Source organism: Dermacentor silvarum, chromosome 3, assembly GCF_013339745.2.
Source record: "Dermacentor silvarum isolate Dsil-2018 chromosome 3, BIME_Dsil_1.4, whole genome shotgun sequence".
Classification (NCBI taxonomy): Eukaryota; Metazoa; Arthropoda; class Arachnida; order Ixodida; family Ixodidae; genus Dermacentor; species Dermacentor silvarum.
The window spans coordinates 57,388,318-57,414,510 of record NC_051156.1 but is presented as its reverse complement, the minus strand read 5'-3'; the positions used below and the strand labels follow the sequence as shown (position 1 = coordinate 57,414,510).

Below are 26,193 nucleotides of genomic sequence, written 5' to 3'. Positions count from 1 at the left end.
TAAAACTTGCTTCGACTTTGTTTCTTCCTGTTTCTCAACAGATGGTTTTGCAGCCTACGTCAGCAAAAAGCCCTCCGAGACACCCACAGCAGACCGATTAAGAAAGATGAATAGGTTCCTTGCAGAGATGCTGAACGATTTGAATAAATAGTGTTAAGGGAGAAATAATTAATTTAGACGTTTTTTTTTCATATGGTGCACAATGCTTTTCACACACATCTACACAGTCTTCTGTACTCATGAAACACATAATTAAAACACATATTGCTTCATATTCCACATTGGTCATACCTCCCACAAAAAAACGCATTCCTATATCGCTCGAACGCCCCCATATGCCCCATATCACCTATACTACCCATATGCCCCTATATCACTCATATGTCCCTATATCACCCATATGCCCCCATATCACCCGTATGATACATAATCCGTATCCAATAACATCGTATGTACGGGTCCTATATATATAGGAATTTTCAGTAGGGGAATGAGTGGGACTGGCTCCGACTTGTCGTTTCTTGATCGACCAGCAGCTGTGTAAATATTCGGTTGAATTCGGACACCTGGCGTTTTTAATTTGCAAAGTTTCTTGGCGGACGTCACGTGCACAGGGTGCTCTGTCACTTGATATTTCTTGCAGACGCTGATATCAGCTGACCATAGCCTTTCAAACGGTGGTCAACAGCTCACACCCTGTGAATGTTATTGGCATACTTAAATGCTGCAAATACTGTGTTTTCTGTGTTAACGAACTTGTTATTGCTTCGTTGACAACTGCATGCGTTATATTACTTGTTTTAAAACATCTGTACCCGTCTTAGTGTGATCAAACTTTGCAACCTCATTTAAATAAAATAATTGAATTTGCTACCTCAACGGCTCGGTTTTTCCTTCAACTATACCGTAAGTGCAGAACACTCGGTCGTCGCCAGCACAGTAAAGTCGGCTTAACTTCATTTCATGAACTGCTATGCGACTGCTGATAAAGACACCTGGCGTTACTTTTGGGTCATCGGTTGATTACGCAAGACCCTCTACGCTGCATGATTTATTGCAGTTTGGGTGTGCCTCTAGATATCCCTACACTAGCTTTATTTTACTGCGACAGCAGTTGAGTGTTCTAAATTCGGTTTCCCTTGTCCGCCTGTCCATCGCATTATGCTGACGACCGCCGTTGCCATTATCCACGACACACAGCAACCTTGTCATTCGCAGTTTCACCATTGCCACAGCACCAAAAAAAAAAACAAAGAAAGATGACGTCGCCATAACCTCCTTCACTGGGATTTGAACCCAAACCACCCAGAAACTAAAACGCCGTTCACAACCGCAAGTCCCAAAGCCAGAGCAACCTGTTTACTCCACACGCAATTTAACCAACACCGATGTTCTGGGGCGCAGAATACTGCTAATCTGACTAACAAGAATAATGCTAAGTTTCACGAAAGAAAAAACAGAAAAAAGAACACGTCCATGGGGCGCTCACCCGCCCTGAAGGCGCCAATACACTTCGACGTGAGCTGGCGCGCGCGCGCGCGCGAACGGTGGTTGCGGTGCATCACCCCAGTTTCGCTACGCCGCGCCAGGCGTATGTCCGTCCCTCTACAGTTCAACCATAGAGAAAGAAATTCAACAAGAGGGGACACTCGGCAAAAACTGGCAACAGGAAACACGTCACCATACGTCGCGCTATACTTTTGACACCGAACGTTAGCTGCCGCGAGCATCGAAAAAAAAGAAAGTGAACTTAAGTCAACAGGCATTGATTTATTTTTTTAATTCTTTGCCGCGAAAACTAAAACGTTTTGTGTATAAATGAACTTGAGCGTTGCGACTTATTTTCCTTGCCTTACCTAGCCACAGGTCAATGACGCGCCAGATACATGCATCATCCGCCAGACACTCCCCCGAAGTCAGCGAGGATGGCTGCGCGCGCGTTTGAGCACTCGCGCACGGCGACCCGTCTGTCTCCATCTTCCTTTCTTTTTTAAATGTAACCTGGTTTATTGGGCTCTCGGCGTATTCTTGCGTTCCTTCTGCACTGGGACAAGACACCACTGCACTATTGGACTACGGCAAGGTGATAAATCTTGTTTCACAGTCTACGACGCAATTAGGCTTACGGCACGGGACCGAGACCCAAGACGCACTTAGCGAAAAACAGCTCGGCCATCCTGGCACAGTTAATTTGAGTTCATGAATCGTGCTAAGACATGTTTCCGACGCTTCCTATGGGGCTATTGTAACTTATATCGGTTTTTGAGCCACACTGGCCGCACAGGGCGCCGTGTCGCAGTTAGGAAGAACTCAGCCGTGGTGCGTAGTCTAGTGCATCTTGCTAGGAGAAGTTTGTGCCGCTTTCTCTGACGCCAGACATTACTGAAAAGTAATTTCGTTACTTTCTGGGGTACTTTTGAGGCACGTTGGCCGCACAGCACGCTGTGACGCAGTTAGCGATAAGACGCTCGGCCGTGGTGATAAAGTTAGTTTGGCGTGTAATGAATCTTAGAGGGACAAGTCTGTGACGTTTTTTGTGGATCGGCAACAACATATACCTTCTTTCGGTACTCACGCCAGTTGAAAACGCGATGGGCGATTGCCAAGAGTGATAAAATGGGGTGTGTTGCTGGCGGCGGCAGAACGCGCGAACGACGAACATATCAGAAACTTGTAATTCGAAAATTACGTCTTCTAAAGGACTGAAAAAAGGCATTGCACCCACGCATTTGTCTTGAGTGCCTGTTGTGTCCGTCTCTATGTATGTAGCGTACCGTCGCGTCGCCCGAGGCCAAGTTTTGGAAACGCGAAGTCGCTCGTGTATTTGTGCTGCCAAAGTGCAGGAAATAATGCCCGGGAATGGGGGAACGCTTGGAAATCAGATGTTTTCATACATGTTTGGGATGAGTCGGGTATTTTCTACGCCATGTATGTAAAAGCGAATTGCTTTTGTTTGTAATGCCGCCCATTCACCGCTTTCGCACGTTTCGCCTCTACACGCAGTATTCCTATGTCTAAATACCAAAATGACTCATGCTTCTAACACGCTGTTACGTGCTTGCAAATGTAACATGCTTGTAATTTACTTTTTTTTTCAGCTGGTGCCGTCCGGTGGAGCTTAATATAGGAACTACTGCCTTACCTGCTGGTGTCACAACGTTGGATGAACGCACAAAAAGCGCGGAACGAGCTTTTATATAGAGCAAAATAAATATTGCCTCATTGCACAAAAGGTCTTGCGTCTACTTTGTGAAATTGCACGTGGCACAGATTCGATGGGACTTTACGAGATCGTTCCCAATAATTTTGCTAAATATTAAACCGATTCTGCACGAAGAGCAAAAAAAAAAGTAGGGGGGGGGGGGCGCAGCCGGCGTGCTAGCTTGCGTTCAAAATACGCGCGCCCGAAACCGGAAGTGATGTAAGTGATTGACACCGACCGCTTGGCACGCTGCTGCCAATTCGGCCGCTGGGCCCTATGGGAGTGTCCCCTCTTGTTGAATTCCTTTCTCTATGGTTCAACGTCGCGCAGCTGGAGTAGCGCATGTGAAGAAAACCGCGCCGTTCCATGCCGCCTGTCGTGGAACACAGAAACGAATCTTTTCGCATGCTTTCTCTGTCGGTAGCGATCGCCACCGCGGACCGGACTATGGGGCTCTTGCCTTGCCCAGGGGGCGCTGCAAAAATGGTGCTAAAAAGCGCCCTCAATCCGAAATTGGGTAGTACCAAGCTCGGTCGTCTGCTTCGGGAAGCACGTTTACAATATGGACTCGCCACTTTCGGTTGTGTTGTACCACGGGTTGCAGCGAATATCGGGCGCCGAAGATTTTTTCATGGGTGGCATGCTGCGTAAAGGCAAGAAATTATGCAACGCCGAATACGTGTACGCCGTTCAAGAAATAAGCGGCGAAGTTTTAGCGCGGTGTCAATCGCAAGTGAAGCGAGTCACGCACGTGTGAAGTTGAACTTAGGTAAGGTTTGCACGCTGCTAGATTCAGGCGCACAAACGCGAGGAAATGCTTTCTATAAATGAATTCACAGCAGCGATAAGCAGACATGTGTACAGAACTGCTCGAGCGCACGACGGTACGCGCCGCGACGGCAGCGGTCTTTCAGCATGCCGCGGTGTACGAACTGCTCGAGCGCACGATCGTACGCGCCGCGACGGCAGCGGTCTTTCGACATGCCGCGAAACGGCGGGCCTCCTGCAATCTTTCTTGACTGCATGCCGCTAGACAAGTAATTATGCCTGCGCTGTAGTAGCGGCCATGTGTCCCTCTAGCAATTGATAAATAACTGATGCAATGCATATAATTTCGCAGTAACGTACGTACGTACGTGCGAATCACGCTGCAGCGCGAGCTCGTGCGCTGCTCGCTTGATGTAGCTTTTAATGACAGCGCTCGAACAACGATGTGCTGTAATCAATACTACCTTGCTGTGCTGCCTCAGCGTGTTGGCTTGAGGTCAAGGATGAGCACATTCAACTCTCTAACCTGTGCTGCTCGTAGTGGGGTAGTGAATTGTCACCGAATCAGCCCGACCATTTGTGGTCATTTGCACACACCTGGTCACTTCACCACTTCGCACCGGTCGAATTGTTAATTTTCCGCTGTGGCCGGGTCTCGAATCGTGAATCACCAGCCATGCCTGCTGCTATGTCGGTCTTCCATTTCGCTTAGCCATGGGCCATGGCGTGACGAACTGCATGCAGTTATCCAGCGCGCCCGACGCTCCACTTCGTGAGGCCTTGAAGGAAAACGGTAGAATCTGATGTTGGGATTCAGGCCTTCTTGTTCATGGCAGCCCACGACGCAGCAGTAACGACGGTGACGTTTTTTCGAGGTTGAGCTAGGTCTCTCCCGATCGGCGTCGCCGATGAATTCTGCTTCCAGCATTACGTCCCACGGCACACGGAGAGTCCGTTTTCGTATAACTATAGGCTGCGGCCAGCTCGCAGCCTGGTCGCCATGGTCTGTGAGAAGTGACGAGCCTTTTCGCACTCGAAACAGGGCAGAAAAAAGTGCGAATCGACGCAAAACGCGGGCTAGAAACGTGCTTCGCCACAGGCAGGGCTCAATACTATCCAAGCTGGTACTACCCAGATGACGCTTTTCGCCGCCACCAGGCGCCGCTACTATACCTCAAACTCCAGCGCAAGCCGCCCATTGCTCGGCGGTGGCACGGACGCTGACACATTCCGCAAGCCGAAACATGATTCTCTCTACATAAGGGATATATTTGACAAGCGTCCAGAGCGTGGAGAGTACCACCACCTAGTACAGGAGCTGCGGCACAGTGATTCTGAATATCATTTCAAGTATTTCAGGTAAATGACAACGTTGCTCCTTTCGGAATTGTGTAGCTCCAGCTCGGTTATATATCTCATACGTAACTTTCATGCATTTGTCGCACGCAGGATGACAAATCATTGTTCGACAAGCTCCTGAGCTTTGTTTACCGCAGGCTTGTTCATCCTCGAACTCACAGGAGACCCATCTCACCGGCAGAAAGGCTCGCGGTGACATTGAGGAAAAATATACGCCGATCATATTTCCTAGAAGTTAGCCAATGCGTCCACGAGCCCACGCGCATGCATGTGTACTGTAGCTTTAGAAAATTACTTTTTTTTTGCTAACGTGTCGCAACAATTTGTTCCTGAAAATATGTATTTTTTTTTGTTTCGTGTTCCCTACCTTTCGTAATTTCGGAAATACGGAACCCACTTATTCTCCTTCCTGAACTACCACATGCGTGAGATTAACGTAAATACTGGTTCGCGATAAGTTTTCTTTTTTTGTGTTAAGCGATCGCTTGTACTTCCAAAAACTTTCGTCGCGTATAATAGTGCTTGCTAGGTATGCTTATATCGAGTCACTGACGAACTATTCTTGCTACTATCCGTGGCCCTATGGTGTTTGTGAAATGCGACGGAGGCATTAGAGAACATAATTATGCTGATAACAATTAGGTTCAGTGTAGACATAGATGTCAAAATATTTGAACCATAATTTTACGGACTGCACTTTTAGCGTCTTTGCAGATTTCTGGCCGTAGGAGAGTGGGTGGAGGACATTGCGTTGAGCTACCAAATGCATGCATCTACTGTAGCTAGCATACTGAAGGAGACATTACCAGTGATCTGGGACTGCTTAAGGCCCCTGGTACTCGCACGCCCAAGCGCACAGAGGTGCTACGACATAGCTAAGGAATACCGTCACAAATCGGATTTTCCAAACACAATAGGGAGCATTGGTGGCAAGCATTATGCGATGAAATGTCCTAACAAGAGCGTCTCAGACTTCTACAAGTACAAAGGTTTCTATTCACTAATTATGCTGGCTATAGGTAGACGGCAACTATAGATTTGTAATGGTGGACATTGGAGCCCAAGACCGATATTCAGACGCCTCTTTTTTTAAGAGCTGTCCCGTCCAGGTAGTTTTTGAAGAGGGTGCTCTGGGCCTGCCTTCAAATATTTCGAAGTGGCCACTTTGTTTGGTTGGTGATGCAGCCTTCCCTTTGCGGACTTACCTGATGCGGCCTTACCCTAGCAGGAAACTGGATGATAAAAAATGTCTTCAATTACCGCTTGTCGAGGGCACGCAGGCGCATTGAAGATGCTTTCGGCATTCTGGTCTCCCGGTGGCGGGTGTTTCTCGGAACGGTGGAAGGCGAGCCATAGCTCCTCAACATGATTCAGGCTGCCGTGTGTTTACACAACTTTTTTTTATGGCGGACACTGCCTACTGCTCTAATGAGTACAGTGACACGCTGTGCGGCGAGACGGTCCATGACGGAGAATGGCGCCACATTGTCACGGAAGTTGGCACAAAGACAGTGCCGCCAAACCGCCCCACCTCAGCTGCCATGGCAATGAGGGACGAAGTAGCAGACTATTTTATGTATGCAGAAGGCTCATTGCGGTGGCAGCTGAAGGTTGTCAGGCGATGCTAAAATCTCCTGTAAATATGCATCCATACTTTGTGCCGTTAATTTTGAGTTCCTTTATTCCTAGCAGAACACAGCACATTGTAGTGCTGTGTTTTGTAAGACTGTATTATATGTAATATTTTTTTAGTATTTTTGCCGCATTTCTCTTAAGTTGAGCACTGCCTTGCAAGCAGATCTTTTGTAGCTGATTCATTGCTGTTTGTTTATGTGTTTTAACTATGTGCATATTTCGCTGGTTTTATACGCATGCAATCTACTGCTTCTTTTGTTACCAAGAATTGTATTTGTCATTCTTTTTCTCAGTAATCTCATTGTTTCCCCATTCAGTTCTACTTTTTGTAACACTGTTTTTCAAGCGTGTTATGACTGTAAGCAATTTTGGCCCTTATGTATTTTTTCAGTGGCGCCCCCCTTACTAAAGTACCTTGAAATAAACAAATAAAGCCTTTACTTTTTTTTCGTCTTTGAACTAATCCAATGTGATTTCTGAAATTTCACCCTGACAGCTTAATTTCAGGCCCTTCTTACATAGGATTTGTTAGCAATGTACGCCAGTAAGTGCAAATCGATGACCAACAAGCTGTTATTTTGTTATATATAAGCCAGAAGCACGCTGTAGCCAAATTTTGAATCACGAGGCATTTGCGTGTCTTTTTGTATCAAGTGTGCATTGCAGTTGTCTGTGAGCACATTGTTTAAAAATATTCACCGCATGCATAGATAACACAGAGAGCATTACATAGAAAACACGGAATTTAATAATAAGTTTAGAATTAAGTGCACATAAAATCAAGAGCAGTTACACCTACTTAAGCATTAATAACATGATATATTTGTGTGCAACACAGAGATGAAAATGTAGCAAGTGAAAAGAAAAATGCGGACAGTCAGGTAATTTTATACATATATATATATATATATATATATATATATATATATATATATATGTGTGTGTGTATGCGTGTTATCTCAACTGCCAGCCTGTGTTGTTCGTTTGCTTGTTAACATTGGAAAAATCTGAACAAACATCCGAAATGTGTAGGAAAAACACCTGAGAATAAACATTCATCATTACAGTGCAATTGAGCCTTTTGTTTGATGCTGCATTCAACCTGTTGCCTATGTATTAGACAAATGTTGAACTTTTTGTACTACCATACACGGCACTCCAAATACCTTGCGTGTGGCAAAAATGAAAATTTTGATAAGATGCACAATATCATGAAAAATTGTTAAAAATATCTATGACATATTGTAAAATATTCCCACATTAGAAAGACGGACTAGGAATGCAAACCAAGTGCCCATTTTAAAGCATATCATGCGGGAAATGCACACAAAAGACGGAATACCACTCTTAATTACATTACAAGAATGAGATCTCGGATAGTAATGGAATACACATCACCAAGAAAGAAATGCACACAGTAACATACTATGTGGTGTTCAACATGTAATACTGTATGCATACGAACAATTGTCCGTATAGTGGCACTTAAAATGTTTTATCACAGCATTGGTTAACACGTATCACACTTCCATCAGATCACATTTGCATTCTTTGTATTGATAACCCAGCATGGAAGCTTAGCAGGCGAAGTGTCGCTCTGCGAATAAAGATAAGGGTTTGATTCCAGGCCTTGTGGCCGCATTTGGATAGGGGCTAAATGCCAGAACACCAGAGTACTTAAATTTAGCAGATTCATAGTGTATCACAGGCAGTCAAAATTAACTCCATACTACAGTGTGCGTCATATCGACATCATGGTTTTGGCATGTAGCGAACCATAAATTGTATTTGCATCGATTAGTTACCTTTTAATGGGATATAGCATTTAGGAGATCGTTTCGAAGAAAATCCGGTGTCGGCATGGTCCATGAGCAAAAATAGAAGCATAACAAGCAAGATGGCCTTCCATGATTTCCGATGCGAACATGTCACATTTACGCTATCGAGTTCAACTCCTGAAAACTTCTAATTTTGAAGTGCAGCATTACTTAAGAAAAAAAATATTAAAGAATTATCATGAGCAAAGCTTAACTAATGTTGACGGTGTGCCCATTGTTTTCTTCTTCCATTTCTACAATTAGTGCCATTATTTGCGCTTTTCATTTCAGTGCCACCTTACGTGCATCTTGTCTAAGCTAAGGCCTATGGATATTCCAAATGCCTCATTTTCTGACATTTTGCTGTTGAGTCTGCAAAACAGTTGCTCTTCAAAGTTGTCGTTTTTTCCCCCTTTTTTATGCTTCAGTGCAGCCTTTTGTTTACCGGTTACCGATGGTGGTTCTGCCAATGGTGGCGGCGTTGCTGGCATTGGTAGCTTCTGTGGGGAATCCATGAAACATTGAACACCTGAGGATGATGGCGGCGTATTTTCTAGAGATGCAAAGATGCTCTCGGCGGTCTCGCCATCATCACCAGAAGCGGCTGCCTCCAGGCTGCATGTCGTTCTGCAGTGAAAAGGTCTACATTGTTGCAAAGGGAAACAGGTGCACGACTGTAAACTAAAGAAATGCTTCTATCCCCTTTACATTTGGATGCATGGCTTGCTTAGAATGCCGAAGGATTTTTTGGACCAATATTATCATATGTAAACTATAATACCACTCTACTCATTAAAAAAAAGCTGGTTTTAGAAGTCGCGTGCAATTCCTAGCCGCCGTCCACACGCGGATAACTGCAATGAGACCTGAAATTTTATCGAAGTATTCAGTGCTAATTTGATATTTGGTGCAAGGATAAAGGGGACAGTTGTATAGTACCCTGAACATTCTGTGAAGGAAGAAATTAGTGGGCGCGGGGGGAGGCAAGTACAACAAACTTGTATATCTTAAGTGAACACACACAAAAAAGGTGAATGATGTGCACTCGGAAAACGCAAAACGAATCACGATCGCGTAAAGGGCCCAGCAAACTCCGTCTGCTTCACTGCATGACATGATTGTCGTGTGCGGAAATATTTATACAAGAAAGCAACAAACCCAGTCATGAAAACATAGCCATCTAAGTGAACGCAATACTAAGCAGGTGTGAATGTGATCACACAACTTCAAAGATGCATAACTTACTTCCTCGGACGGCCGCAGTGTTTGTAAAAGGCTATGGACTCCGTGAATTCCCAGGCCTACCGAGACACGTAGCCGCTGCCACTCCTTTTCGTCACTTCAATAGCTTTCAGTTAACGATTATGCCGATCCCTCAGCCGCTTCCATAGTTTCAGGCCCTCTTGGACTGAAACAGGGAAAGCAAGACAAACAGGCACTGAGTGCATAGCATGTCCGGGGACGTATACACACACGTGTGTAGCATTGACGCACCTCTTCAGAGGCCGGACTGCACACGTATCTGCTCTCACGCGTTGTTATTTCGCTCCGCATCCCGGTAGTACGTTCTTTTGGTGTCGTAGACACAAGGGTGTCGCTGGACGGCGTCCAGAAGCCTTTCCATTTCGGAGCCACACAGGTAGGGCACGCTTTCTTGCGAAGAAGCCATATTGTCCAGCTAAGCTCGCCGAGTAGCGAGTCTCTACCTCGACGAGAGAGGGCACTAGGCGCTAACTTGCTTGGCGCGGTCGGCGCACAATGCAGTCGGTTGCATTCGGCACCGGACGACGTCCGAGCGCGCTAGAAGACGCCGGACTGTAGAGGGTCGCGCTTTCGCCAACGTAACGTCGCCATGACGCGTGCGAGCGCGGGCGTTACGTCGAAGTATGAATATCATCATCAGCCTATATTTTATGTTCACTGCAGGACGAAGGCCTCTTCCTTGTCTTACCCCTGTGTTGTGCTAGCGTATTCCAACTTGCGCCTGCAAATTTCCTAACTTCATCATCCCATCTGGTTTTCTGCCGACCTCTACTGCGCTTCCCTTCTGTAACCCTAATGGTCCACCGGTTATCAATCCTACGCATTACATGGCCTGCCCAGCTCCATTTCTTCCGCTAAATGTCAACTAGAATATCAGCTATTCCCGTTTGTTCTCTGATCCACACCGCTCTCTTCCTGTCTTTTAATGTTAGTCCTAAGATTTTTCGTTCCATCGCCATTTGTGCGGTCATTAACTTGTTCTCGAGCGTCTTTGTTAACCTCCAAGTTTCTGCCCCATATGTTAGCACCGGTAGAACGCAGTGATTGTACACTTTTCCTTTCAACGACAGTGGTAAGCTCCCAGTCAGTATTTGGCAATGCCTGCCGTATGCACTAAAACCCAATTTTATTCTTCTGTAAATTTATTTCTCGTGATCAGGGTCCCCTGTGAGTTCCTACATTAGTTTTAAACCGCAGCTTCGTAGCTTTAGTACCTTCCCGCAAGAATGGGCAAAAGTGGCACTAGAATTCTGAATATTGCTTAATTTCGGTCGCATTATTAGGAAAGCTGATCAAGGTAAAAGAATGAAACTTTGCGTCCTAAATGGAAATTTCTTGAACTCTAATCTGTGCTAAATTTCGCTTCCTTGAGCGTGTAGTTGCCGGGCTGTTTACAGTAGGAGTTGCGATATTTTGGCAATCTTCAAAAGCAAGTTGTCCAAAAAGTAAAAATTCAACATTATTTTGCTGCATCTAGGAAATAGATAAATATGTCCTAAAGCTACAGAGCAAGCCGAAATGCAGTAAATGCGGTACTTCTAAATATGGTCACAACTGAGACACAGCTCGCAAAAACCATGTATCTCATGCTTGTTCTTGAACAATTCTTTCTAAATCACGTTAATCGATTTCTTTATTATATATATATATATATATATATATATATATAGTTGGAACACACAAGAATTAATCTTGTTTATGGTATATACGACAACTTCATATCCTAAGTAGAAGAGCCGCCTCGGTTGCTCCAAAAGTACCGAAAACGGGGGGCTCGGGCCGCTGGAGTGGGACCGCCACCTTAAAAGCAGGTGTAGTTCGAATTAATTTTGCGAGAATGACATACGACATAGGAAGTTGCGAATCGGCGAGGCGACAAGGGTCCAAATCTTGACCCGTGTTCAAGCAGGTCGGACGAGGAAGAACGTTGTTGTGGTGGTCGGGTGCTCACTTGGCCGCGTTATGGGCGCATCGTTCAGGCCTCTCTCGAAGAGGCAAGGATTAGAGACGCGGCTCGAGATGGGCGCCCAATACAGACCACTGAGGAAGAAGACAGGTTGATTGTGGCCGCTGCCTGTTGTGACCCTTTTATTACAGCTCGGGAGATACAACAGGAACTTGGCCTGCAAATATCCCTTACTATTATCAGAGAGCGCCTTCGCTCAGTCGGGCTCCACAGTGGAGTGGCTTGCCAGAGGCCACTTTTTACAAGAGAAAACAAGGTGCTTAGGTTGGAGTTTGCCACTAGGCACCTTTTGTGGACGATTGAGGAATGGATGAATGTAGTGTTCTCGGGCGAATCCACCTTCAGCAGCAAGTGGGACCAACAACGCCACATTTGGCAGCTGTATTGTGCCCCGTAGGTCATGCGGTTTTGTGTCTAAAAGAGCAAAGAAGCGACACTTCGACTTTCTACGTGTTTTCGTTTTCGCCAATTCGTTAAGAACAAATGGTTAAATGTTCATGGCAGCTGCGCCGGCGCTCATTTAATTTTATTCTACTTTTATACTCCTGGTAAATTCTGAGGACTCTATCCAAAGAGTTTACTTTTCATTTACACCTTACTATGTGAATTTCCCGTAAGAAATATTAAGCTGCTGGGTAACAAACAAAATGTTGATACATTCTTGTTACAGGTAGGAACCAGAGTACACGCAACACAACGCCGCTAGCGGTCACCGGTCCGTTAATGTGTGGGGTCTTACAACACACCGAGGGCTTGCACCGCTGATCCGGATAGACGGTGCTCTGACCGCAACAGCCTAGAGCACTGCACGGGCTCGGGTTTACCCGAAAGCCCGGGCCCGGCCCGGCCCATGGGCCGGGCCGGGTAGAGGAGTTTTTTCACGGGCTCGGGCCGGGCTCGGGTTTTTTTGACGCGGGCCCGGGCCGGGCTCGGGCTTTCTGAGAGTTATTCTCGGGCTTCTCAACTCTGGAAAACATGTATTTTTCGGTCTCGGGCCGGGTTCGGGCCGGTTTCGAGTCGGGCTCGGGCCGGGCTCGGGCTTAAGGTGAAGGGGTGGCGGGCCGGGTCGGGCGAGTAACGTAGATTATTTCCGGGCCCGGGCCGGGCCCGGGTGTCGCCATAAAAGTTTTAGATCGGGCTCGGGCGGGCCGCCCAATGTAAAAACGGGCCCGGGCCGGGCCCGGGCCGCAAAAATCGGCCCGTGCAGTGCTCTACAACAGCCTATGCGGACATACTTGAACCAAACTTAATTCCTTTCATTCTGTCCGGACGGGTGCCTTATTTTCGAGCATGGCAGACTATTTTCACACCAGCATGTATAAATACTAGCAACCTATATGCTCCTCGCACGGGAGGATGAGATAATATTTTGTTGAAAATTATTAATGAATGCGATGAATTGATGTGAGTGCATTAAAATGGAGGACTAAAAGTCTTTTTCTTTTAAATAATACTCAAAGTACACTGTAAACACAAATAAGCCTGAATGGGTTTTTTTGTGGTTGAATAATTTTAGAACTCCATAGGCCAATATGGATACTCCATCACTATGGGGTAAAACAGCATAAAACCATGATTTTAGCCTCTTAACTAAATGACGGAGTAAAAATACGGAATTACTTGGAATCGCTCCATTTAGAAAATGGAGTTTATTAGTGCGAAAACCTCGTGCCGTGAAATGGAGTGAAAATGTATTTCTTCCATGTACTGTAAACTCAAATTATAGCAGGCATAAGTACGGGGTGCGACGCACAACCTTTTCAAACTCCTCGGTGCCACATTTTATTTCATCAGCGGAAACGTATTCAATATAAAAACGTGAATTTGTTCCAAACACTCATAGATGTATCAAAAACGGTCGTAAACGGGAATTTTCTTCCTCACGAGAAATTTCACATGTAAATGGAGTAAAATAGAGGCTAGTGCGGCAGTCGCATAACTAGGCATAGTCGGTTTCATTAGGGCTCTGCAATTGTTTTTTTTTTCGTGCATTTCAACTCATGGATACTACTTTGCGTAATCAGCGGCCGTTTCTACAAGCCTTTGGCTTCACTATGACAGCAACCACATGTCGGTGTCTTGCTCAGCACGCTGCACACGACGGTGATTCCGACCGCCTCGCCGATGACGGCATGAAGATGCGATTTTAGGCCTAACATCCATCGACACCTCCTCTAGGCTGGGCAGCCGCAATCTCATTCATGCACGTCCGACGAGCCTCGTCCAGCAGCCATAAAGGTCCAAACACCCGGCTTCGGCTCAACCTCCAGGATCCCCTTTTCCGCGGACACAGCTAAGCCGCGCTTTTAAGCGTGGGGGGGTCCGACCCTCATGTGCTCGGTTCCGTAGTGTCGTAGCACACCAAACGCCTGCTGACGCAGACGCCCCTGCGGAGTGCACACACCAACATGTCTAACAAAACGCACACATGTACACTTATGAACGCGTGCACAAGCATACATGTACGTACAAAAAAAAATCGGGTCGGCTGCACCAGGGGCCGAGCTGCAGTGTGGTACGTAAAATGCCTTGTGCGTGCTGCAGACGGAGTATATGCTTACTAAAGCGCAAATAAATAACGTAACAAGTTGCTTAAGCTGAATCACACATTAGGGAGTTTCCTAATTTATGTTAAAGCTAGTGGGCGTCGTGTCGTATAATCTTCCAATCATGCTCACTAACTATTCGTAGTAGTTACTAGATGAAACTCGGGCACTGCGATCTTTCAGCCGCCATGGGAATATTTGTTAATTTTAACTAATTACTAAATGTAGCACACTTTATGTTCAAATAAAGTAAACAGCGCAGATAAAGGGCAGGCTAAGATTTGGACGGAATTAAAATATTAGATTTGGACGCAATTATAAGGCAGCAAAGGTGCAGTCACAATGCCCTCCTGAATAAATCTTTTTGGTAACCAATGTTTTGGAAGACTTATTTTGTCCAAATTATTGGCAGCAGTAACTACACCATTCTCACAACACACACATACACAAAACTGATTTGTGGTGCTTTTGAAAATTACCATTTTAATTAGAACTAAACTGTGGCTGGCCTACCAAGAAGAGCTCGTTGTGGGCTTTGGAGCTATGTTTTGATTAGGAGGCCCACAACTTCTGCTAACCGGAAAGGCTTCATTTTCACCCTGGAACCCTTTGTTGCAATCTTCTACTGACAACCGGGACTCCCATACAGAAAGTTGGTCGACGAAGATAGCGGGTACGCTACTTCCTCCGTACATCAGGGAAAGATGCAGCTGCTTACGAAGGGATTTGCTTGCTCAATGGCTTCTAGTATTCTGCACTTGAAACAAGACACCAACAGCGTAAAACTAATTGTGCATCAACATTGTTAGTCTCTTTCAAAATCAGGTAATGCACCTAGCAGAAATTCATTAGGCGGTACTGACACAAATATTTGGTGTCCCAATATCGTGTTTTTTAGGTAGTTGCCGACGCCACAATTATGACATGGAACCTCAATTCCTTGAACACCATTAACAATTATTACAGCACATGTTGTGCACCTAGATTAAAATCGCTCCAAGTGCAGCACTGTTTTAGAAATGAAACAGGAGACTATTCACATCATCGAAACCATAGTTGGCATTCATGCGGTGTCACAAACAACAGAAGCATGAGCTAGTAGGCCCAACTGCAATAGTTGAGTGTGATATAATGACCTTGTCACTAAAAGTCGTCAAACTGACCTTTCTAATTGCGGGCTTCATATTTAAATGCAGGAGGACTCTCTCTCCTGTGATCCTGTAGAGTGTCGAATGATCTGTTTTTGCAGCATGGTTATTGTGTGTGTGTATGCATCAGTCGTGTCTGGAATTATGAGACCGCCGCATCGAGTTTTGGTGACATGAACAGACTTCTGATTGACGTCCGAAGCGACACTACACTTGGCGCATGTTTTCAGCTGTCACACTGGAATGTAATGTAACAATTATAATTATTTCAGTATTATTAAACAAGTAATTGAGGCTGCATATCATAACTTCTGAGTTGACAGCTATCCATTCTTGGTATAAAAACAAGCCAAAACTTGTGTTTCATACTCCTAAAAAAAAGAAACACCTAAGTACCCTCTCGTCAGTGCAAACAATTACAAAAAACCTCAACCTCATCGTCATTGTTTTGGAATCACATTCACATTGGATATGCCAAATTTCAAATGGGAAAGACCATTTTTCTTACTGACAAATAGCCCAACAAAGAAATCCCCTTTACATAAACTGGCAGCATTTAAATATCGCAATTTGGAAAGGTAGAGTTCAGACTTATCATCATCTGCCTATATTTATGTCCACTGCCGGACGAAGGCCTCTCCCTGCGATCTCCAATTACCCCTGTCTTGCACTAGCTGATTCCAACTTGCGCTTGCAAATGTCCAAACTTCATCACCCCACGTAGTTTTATGCTGTCCTCGGCTGCACTTCCCTTCTCTTGGTATCCATTCTGTAACTCTAATGGTCCACCGGTTATCCATCTTACGCATTACTTCGCCTGGTCAGCTCCATTTTTCCCTCTTAATGTTGATTAGAATATCGGCTATCCCCGTTTCTCTCTGACCAACACTATTCTCTTCCTGTCTCTTAACGCTAGGCCTAACATTTTTTGTTCCAACGCTCTGTGTGCGGCCCTTAACTTGTTCTCGAGATTCGCTCTGAAACCTCCAAGTTTCTGCGCCATATGTCAGCACCGGTAGAATGTAATTATTGTACACTTTTAGGGGCGAAGCTCCTTATGGCGTGGCCCGAGCGTCCCGTCGTAGGTAACCGCCTCCGGAGTAGCGGAGAGTGAGTGGAGAGGAAGAGCGCGCTCTGGCGTGTGAGGGGGGCTCGCATCGCGGGAGCTCGGCGGAGCTCAGCTCCCGCGTGTGTGGAGAGAGTGTAGGAGAGGGTAGGTGCAGTGCTTTGCCGCTCCTTCTCTCGCCGTTCGCTCTCTCTCCTCCCTGCGCCCCACTCTCCCGTTCACTCGCTCGCACGTATATATAAATGGAGTGAACCGCCAGCGTCCGCGTAACGAACGCGTGCTTGAACTGGCCGTAGAGGGCGGTGCTTGTACAATATAACGAATGCATATACGCTGAAAAATGCAAGATGCTACGATACTAGAGGGCGTTACTTGTAGTATGAAAAAATAAAAGGTTAGTTTTATGAAAACAGGAATGACGTCACACGTACGGAAGGAGAGAGACGATCGCGTGTTCTTCGGCGGCGCCGTACGCCAGGGGGTGCTCTATAATACAGTAAACGCGCCGTTTTGGCGCGCGCGCGTTCAGAGGGTCTGCGGAAGATGGACAAGGCTGCTGAGCGGCGTGCGCGCAGGGCGGCGGCGGCTCGCGCTCGAAGAAGGGACCCCGACGTGCGGGCGCGCGAGGCAGAAGCGCGCCGTGAAGCTGCGCGGCGGCGCCGACAAGATCCCGGTGTACGAGAACGAGAGGCCGAAGCGGCGCGGCAGCGGCGCCAGGCCGCACGAGAAGATGATCTCCAAGCCGTCCGGCAACGAGAAGCGACGAGAAAGCGTGCCTATCGACGGGCGAACGAGGAGGTCAGAGTTCGAGAGGCGGCTGCAAAACGTGCCAAGAAAGAACACGAAGGTGCCGACGCCCGGTTCAAGAGAGACTTTCTGGACGTTTCGTTCGGCCACAGTTGCGACGTGTGCGACCAGTTGTGGTTCTCGAACAATCTAACCAAGATATCGTCCATTAAGAACGACACCGCTCGAATAACCACCATCACATCGTTGCTCGTGCCTTTCCCGACCACGACGCCACCACCGTCGGTGATGCTTCGCCCCACTCTTTATCATTCACCCCGTGGATATGCTGCCATTTTTTTTCAACGACAGTGGTAAGCTCCCAGTCAGTAATTGGTAATTTGTGCCTGTATGCACTCCAACCCAATTTTTTTCTTTTGTAAATTTCCTTCGCATGATCAGGGTCCCCTTTCAGTAATTGACCTAGATAAACATACTCTTTTACACTCTAGAGGCTGATTGGTGATCCTGAATTCTTTTTTCCTTGCCAGGCTGTTTAACATTACCTTTGTGGCACAAAACAGTTCGTTTATTTATTCAATTATCAAAGGTTTCTGGATCTATGTACACGCCAGGCTGTACGATTAAATTCAAAGCTGTTGCTGACCAAGTATTTGAAAGATGTGGAAAATAAAATCTTTAGAAATCGACTTACCTTCCGAGCACTCTGCACGACGCTTCCGCGGTTGACGGTGTCTGGATGATGTTTCTTCCATTTGAGGGCGCCGGTTCTTGGCGCTGTGGCTAGCACCATCGCTGCTGCGTTTACCGCGGTCCAGTTGCTGTTGCCTCGTGCTTTGCTTACTCGGAAATGTTGACACAAATTTCTTCAGTAAGAGGTACTTGTATATATGCAAATCTTGCCGGCTCTTCTTAATCTCGGCTATCGCCTGATCGGCTGCTTTAAGCATCGCATCACCATCCATGTCGATGTCCAAGGAGCGTTACCACGGGGCACAAGATCCCGCACGTGTAGTAGTGAACTCACTCATAGCCTTGCAACTACTGCCTTTTCCGTGAGTCTCCATGCTCTTTTTTATTATTTGCAGATGGGCTGGTGCGCATGCGTCAGAATGCTATTTTGTAGACAGATACACTAGACCACAGACTGGCACATGGATGTATTGTTCGGAAACAACAGCGTCCTTGCAAGAATTTATTACCTCCCTTGTTTCTGCGATATTCAGGTATGTTGAATGCCCACAAAGCATTTCTCCGAGGTAGTGCAAACGGGAGGGAGGGGGGGGGGGTGGACAATGAGCCCCTCAAATTGTCGGGTGAATTTTCTACCGACTTTGTGCAGCCACTTCCTTTGGAAAGGAAGGGGTGGCTTTAGAAGTATCACTAAGTTTGCGCACTGGCAGGCTAGGATTAGACATTCCAATGCACTAAGTAATGTGCTAGTTATAAGCGCACTCCTGGAAGGGCTCCGCCGTCACCGCTGACAGCTGTCAGAAATGTGAATGGCTTAAAAACGTGCGCGAGAAGGTAGGTTGGAAAGTGAGGAGTCAGACATCACTCATCGACATATTGTGAACAAGAAGAAAAATGCAAGTTCCATCAGATACCTGTTGACGCTGCTTTGATTTTGACTTTCCTGCAAGGGGGAACAATGTTTTTAAAGATGGAAGAGGTAGAACCACAAGAGGGGTAATGAAGTGAAGAATAGTGCCACCTGGTGTTTTTTTTTTTTCACAGGGAAGTTTTAATGCATGAACGAGAAGTGGTTATAAGCAAACTCCTTCTTTGCAAACATGTCCTTCAATGTGAAGCTAGGCATAACAATATTTCAAGCGCTCTGGGAGCTCGGCAAACCACCTAATATATTCATTAGTGCAGCGCTTACGACATCCCAAAAGAGGGAGTGCACAAGAGACTGGCTGATTTATTCGACAAATGCTGACATACAGTGTAATAAAATCTTTCAGTTTTACAGAATTTCTCAAAATAGCCTGTTCCAGATCACACGAATATAGTCCTTCAGGTGGATTATTCCGAGAGTCGGACATTACTTGCACGTGAAATCGAAACACATAATAAACAATTTACAAAATTTGCCTTATTATGTTCTGACTTAGTTCTTTACGGCACATATTGTAATTTTCGAATTGTAGCCGGTGAGTTTGTAAGGCGTATCCACGTGGAATGAATTTCATAAATGACGCCAGTTTTTGGATATACACCATCAAAGTGGCGATAAGAATGCACTGTTGTTCCACTAAGATTTTCAACAAAACGTTCATTTATGCATTGAAGCACAAAAGTAATTGGAACGCTCATGTATTTCGTCCCCCAATTTGGCCAACTATATCTCGAAACTGGTGTCATCCTGAAAATTCATTCTAATTAGATACGTCTTGCAAGCTGACCGGCCACAAATAGTAATTTGCACTGTTTGCTGCAAAGTAATTATAATTACGAGGTTAATTAGCGATTTTTGGTTAGTTGAATATATGTTTCAATTTCTCGTGCTAGAAATGTCCGCCTCTTCCAATAATTCAGCTCAACGTGAAGAATAATGCCTTCTGCCAAAGGGGATTTTTCAAAATTGCATTAAACTTAAAAAATGATCGTTACCAGAGGAAACATTAAGAAAACAAAAACAACATATGTAACGCCACCTCGTATTCAATTCAGTGACGTCCATATTATCATTCAATTTCTGTACGCGCTGCCAAGATAGAGCCGTCTTCTTTATGAAAGGGAACACACGAGCGCGTGGCAGATAGCCTCAAAGCCCACATGTGGCATTCCAGGTAAAATGAAAAGAAGAGAGGGGTGCCGTTCCTGTTACTCCCTACACCCTTCTGTGCAGTTTTCCTTCTTTTTTTGACTTTATCTTGTTAGGGCAGACGACCGTACATAAGCGCATTGTTCGTAACTGACATTGCGATCACGGCATCCCATCTTCCGGAGTGATCGCCAATAACTACGGCGATAGCTGAACCTGCGTAGATGAGTCATATCTTGCGTTTTGTGCTGCTGTAAAGGAACGCCATGTAACAGATGTAAAGGGTGTCCCAACTATCATGCACCATGATTTAAATATATGCAAATTCCACCCAACTGGACAGAACGAAGGTAATGTTGTTTGTCATCGCTTGGAGATACTCGGATATTTTTAGCATTCCGCCTAATTAGATAATTAGGCTTAAATATTTAATCAACTTTTCAAATATTATAATAAGTTGAAAAGTGTCAATGAAACAAATGCAGAGTAACATGAAAAACTCCCGACACAGCTGTCTGTTGCTCAATACGAGCGGCATAAAAGTGTTTTTTCTGAGCCCCAAAGAAGCCCGCGAATACACGCAAATGGCCTCGAGCGGCCGGTCACGCGTCATATTCACCTAGGATGATTAGTGCTCTTATCATACGGTTTTCGCTTGTATCAACAGCTCGTGAGATATTAAAAACAGGTCTGGTCTGTGGAAATTTATTATGCTCTTCGTTTGCCTCGATGCTTCCGAATCTGTAATAGGAACAATCCTTATCGAAAACAATCCTCGTTTGCTGACATGTCCCAACACATGATGAAAATAAAAAAGAAAGCGTAAGAAAAGGACACAATTCAATTCAATTATGGGGTTTTGCGTGCCAAAACCAGTTCTGATTATGAGGCACGCCGTAGTGAGGGACTCCGGAAATTTGGACCACCTGGGGTTCTTTAACGTGCACCTAAATCTAAGTACATGGGTGTTTTCGCATTTCGCCCCCATCGAAATGCGGCCGCCGTGGCCGGGATTCGATCCCGCGACCTCGTGCTCAGCAGCCCAACACCATAGCCACTGAGCAACCACGGCGGGTGAGAAAAGGACACATTCGTGACGGGAGTGTAGGCAGTAAATGGAACGACACCACTCTCCCCTTTTCGTTTCACATCTCGCCGCGGCGCCGCGCCACATGCATGAACTACGAGGCTATCTGCCACGTGCTTTCATAAAGATGGCGGCTGTACATATTTCCAATATCTTTCACGGCAATCAATAGCTGGCTAACGCAACGATCTGCTTTCCTTCCGATATATTAGAAGGTATTACTCAGTTTTCAGGGAAGCTGCCGCTGGTGACACGAAAGCACCACTGAGCCTTGAAAAAGTTTTGGGGTCATTGTACTCAGTGCCAACGCAGCAAGGTTTTCGTTCGGACATTGAAAGCTAGCATTCATTATTCATACACATTTTGTCTGTTCTGTCCTATAAACGTTATCAGCTCTACCGAATAAACACTCTGTCATATAAAGAGTATACACCAGACATCAACGGATTTATTTGACACCAACTTTCGTCACTGGCAAGAATAATTATTTGAAACACACACAAAAATATATTCAAATTTTTCCTCTTGTAGGAGGTGAGGCCAAAAGCCTGTTATTTTGGTGTTTTCTTTCCTTTTTTTTAACAAAAAGTTTATACCGCCTCCCGGGCTTGGCGAAATCGACACAGCATCACAAATATATTCAAACAATATTCCTCGTATAAATATTCAGACACACGCCACGCGCAGACTTAATTGCACGCTGCTCCTGAGAACGCAACGCTCTTGCGACTGTTGATTTTCTTGCAGACCATTGTCATAGGTGCTTGTCCACCGCACAGTTTCAAAACACTTGCTCAGCGGCAGATTGATAAAGAAATATTCGAAGCGTTTCGCACAAATAAAAAAGAACAAAAAATGGGCAATATGTATGTAAGGACCTGGTCTCTGGCTCTCAACAAGATAGAGTGTTCTTATTTGGAAAATAACCTACCTATTCATTTGTTTTGATAGCCACTGTGTTAGAGTGGGGGAAGGGGCAACGAAAATCAAAGTTGATTTCCTGCGCTGGGCTTCTGCGCATCTCAAAAATCCTATAAATTTGTTTCAGCATGTTAAAATGTCAGTTCAATTATAGCGTCGTGTCTTGTGCTTTGCTTGCTACACACCTTTTTAGCGCAACTTTAAAAAAGAATTTGCCTGTGTAGCTTGCACTGGAGGCACAAGGCGGAGCTGTTGGGCACCTAATCAGTCTTGGCTTTTGGGCTAGGTTAAGCACTACTAAGTCATCGCCAACATTTTCTAGAATTTATTGATTATTCATGGATTATCGATAAGCTATTGATTGGCTATCGATCACTGCCAAAGCTTAAGTAGTCCCTGCAGCTAGTCTTTTTTTTCGCTTGGTTTGCCACCCGGCATAACATTATGATGGGGTTAAATATGAGCATGCCGACCTGTTTCATGGAGATACTGCATCAGCGACTTATAAAATGCGTTCTCCATAATCCATCTACCATAGTCTTGTACTTGATCACTCTTCAATTTCCCGCCTTTGAGAACACTTTCTCGAATTGGCGTTTTCCCAGGACACGTCCAACGTAGATGGTGGGCAACTGCTGCAGACGCAGGAGTAGAGCACTTCGGACACTGGGCAGTCTCTTCGTACGGTTGACCCCAAGCACAAGTCACGGCTGATGTAATTGAAGCCCCAGCCCGAAGTCTCCGGAGAGAGACTTCCTCCACCCGAGAAAGATTGTGGGGAAGAGAGCAGCGTTGTACACGTTCCTCTAAAACAGGAAAAAAAGCTCGTTCCTACCCAATCTCGGAACGAGTTCCCGTTACAAGTTCTTTTAAGGCGAAAGGAACGCTTTCCAGTTACACTTCGAACATTGGAACGTGTCGTTACATTAACGTTACATTTGATTCAAAAAATATAAAATATGGTATTGCACAATCCTGAGGCGAAATAAGGGGAGCAATATAAAACTCACATCGAACTACGTATATTATGCGAATTTTAACAGCGCCGGCGGCAGATTATCTGGAGATAAAAAGAATCCAAAGAAACGCTCCTAGACGAATTTTTTTCAGGGAGCACTGGTCATGCTCCAAACATGTCTGACTGCAACTTTGGTGCTCGTCTATTACAAGCGCAACACATATGGCACATTACATTTCCGTCTTCAAATGCGCATACAGGATACTGTGCTTCAGACCTGCAAACAGAAAGTTACATACACCAGTATCCTCCTGAGACCCCGAACACAACAACGGAACATAATCGTCGTGAAGGTGGTTTTTATTATCTACTGTTATGTCTTGAACTTGAGAAACAATTTTTAAAATTTGAATATCACAGATAGATATCAAAAGCTCCGTCTCCATGTGCGTGAAAAAAATGCCTATCTCCATCATCTCCTCATGCTAGCTGCGGTAAAAAATCAAAGGCCTGCGCGGCTTACGCAGCACAGTCACAGCGTAAGCTGGTTGAGCGGCGCAAGAGTAGCTCCAATTTCGGCACCACGCACAACAAGGTCTTCGCGGCAAAGTGTCTTTGCCTTGATTTTGACGATAACAATCTGAACTGTCCGCCCGGCGTCAGCGTCGACGGCGAGCTGCGGGTTTTAATGCTCTCTGCACAGCACTCTGATGAGCCCAATGATGCGTGGTTGTAGCCGCGCATGTAGCTCTACGATTCGCTTCTAATTACGCTTAGACAAAAATGTTCAATATATATACAAAAGAGAAGCGGTGATAACGGGAACCCTTGTCTTACTGAGCGCTGTACCGGTATGCGCTCTCCTACTGAATTGTTTATTCTCAAGTAACACAGAACGTAGCGTATACGTTGCCTGATTGTAACAAATGTCAGGCAACGTTAAACAGCCAATCTCAACGTTGAATGTACGTTGTCAGCTGTACGTTCAAGTGATGTCACAAATAAATGTCACAGCAACGTCCCGACACACACGTTGTGTCAACGTTGCATGTAAACACCAATTTAACATGTAAATGGTATCAATGTAGCAACGTTACAAAACAGCACGTTCCCAGAACGTTGCCGGATGTCACCAATATTGACATTAATGTGATGCCAGGCTGCTGTACCATTTCACATGTATATGTTCAGGCAACTATAAGATATTTTCATTTTCAACTGAACATTCATCTTTATCATACAGTGAGGTATGGAGATGTATAGTGGTTATGCAGTAATTAATATCTTCTAAGGAACACCATGTTAATTATGTTTATTATGCTTCTCCACAGATAAGATCTGCTACAAATTATATCAAATAGCAGAAGCATTCACATGGAAAAAATGTTAATTGTTGCAACGGTTCACCTATAGTAGACAAAGTTACGCATAAATGTATTCCCTTCTTCCACACCAAATGCACAAGACTTTGTGACTGCTTGCACACCACATGCCCCTAAAAGTGGAAACATTAAGCAAGGGCCATCAAATAGGCACAAGCCCCATGATACGAGCTTCATAAAAATGACGAACACATTCACACTGCACAATGGGTACACATAGATCATATCTACTTGTCCATAAGAAAAACAATGCATTTTTTTCAGTTCACGTATGGTTTACCTCATAGAAACGGCACTAGAGCAAAGGACTATAAGCCACCAATACGGCTGCAAACACATCGTACACCAGCGCACATTTGTTTCACACACCACACAGGACACATGCACGCTGCAGACATGTTTTTTAGGAGGAATCTTCGCCAGCCGCACGATAAACACAGAAGGTACGGACGACAGGAGCAAAACTCGCGCACATTCAACACACCGACACGAAAGGAAATGCGGACGATACGGGTGTAACCTGCGTCACACGAGCTATCAACCCTCGTGGATTTGATCCTTTCCGACGGAAACAGTCACAACGCGCACGGAAACAACTGCACATCTGTACCTCCGATATCGTGTCCACAATTCCTGAGGCTACAATTCATGTTGACAACATCAGAAAGTTATCTAAAACTAAGTGACGGCGTAGGAAAAGTAGGCAGCATCGCTAAACGTCATGGATTGGCTTCGAAACAGCTTCGAGACAGCCCAAACCGTTCAAATCATGCCACAGCGACGGCTTGATAAGGATAAGGTAAGCTGATCTCGAAGGCCATGCTTATGCTGGCTGCAGATGGCGGAAGCAATTCAAAGGTAAAATACGTTAGAAAGTTTGTTTCTACGCTAAACTATAGTGTAAAATATAGATTGTTCTACGGTTATTTTGTCTCGCAACATCTACACGTAGTTGTGTGTAACCCGGTACAAATTTTAGTATGCGAGTGTACTGGTTAATATTTTTGTCATCACAGAGGCCACAACATTCTCACAAGTATGCAGGTGGCGCTATTGTTTTTCCTCCGTGTTCTGTGATGGCGGTCGTATGTGCGGGGTGCTACGAGCGTCGCGTTTGCTTGATCGTGTGTTTTTGTGTTTGCTGTTATGAAGTGGGTCGCAGTTAGCGAGAGCAGAAGTGCCTGAAGATACCTTGTGTCATGCTGCAAACTCGCCGTATGCGTGGCGCGCCAGGCAAATGTGGCCGAACGATTTTAAGCCGTGGAGTGCGGCCTCTTTGTCTCGTTGTGGAAAGTTGGGTGGACGTCGCAAAGAAATAATGTGTGTTAGCGCGCCTCAGCTCGTCCACTACGCAGCGGCATGTATGCGGGGAGTAACATCGTCGACGCAGCACCGGCAACTTGGAGAGCGCTTCGCGACCGCGTCGTACCATTCAAAAGGTAAGTAATCGTGGTGGCTAACTACACGCGTGTTATGTGAGCTTCTCGTGTGTGCATAGCGTGCGCGAACGTATGAAATAGAAGTCCCGCGACAACAGTCATACCTATGCTGATGCTTG

General features: G+C 45.5%; 1 long non-coding RNA gene across 1 annotated transcript; it reads left to right on the top strand.

The window, feature by feature from the left end:
• The first annotated feature begins 1,857 nt into the window (after positions 1-1,857).
• On the top strand, positions 1,858-3,232 carry LOC125943792 (uncharacterized). Its single transcript, XR_007465897.1, has 2 exons — positions 1,858-2,083; positions 3,099-3,232. It is a non-coding gene; the product is annotated as an uncharacterized LOC125943792 (long non-coding RNA).
• Positions 3,233-26,193: the final 22,961 nt, after the last annotated feature.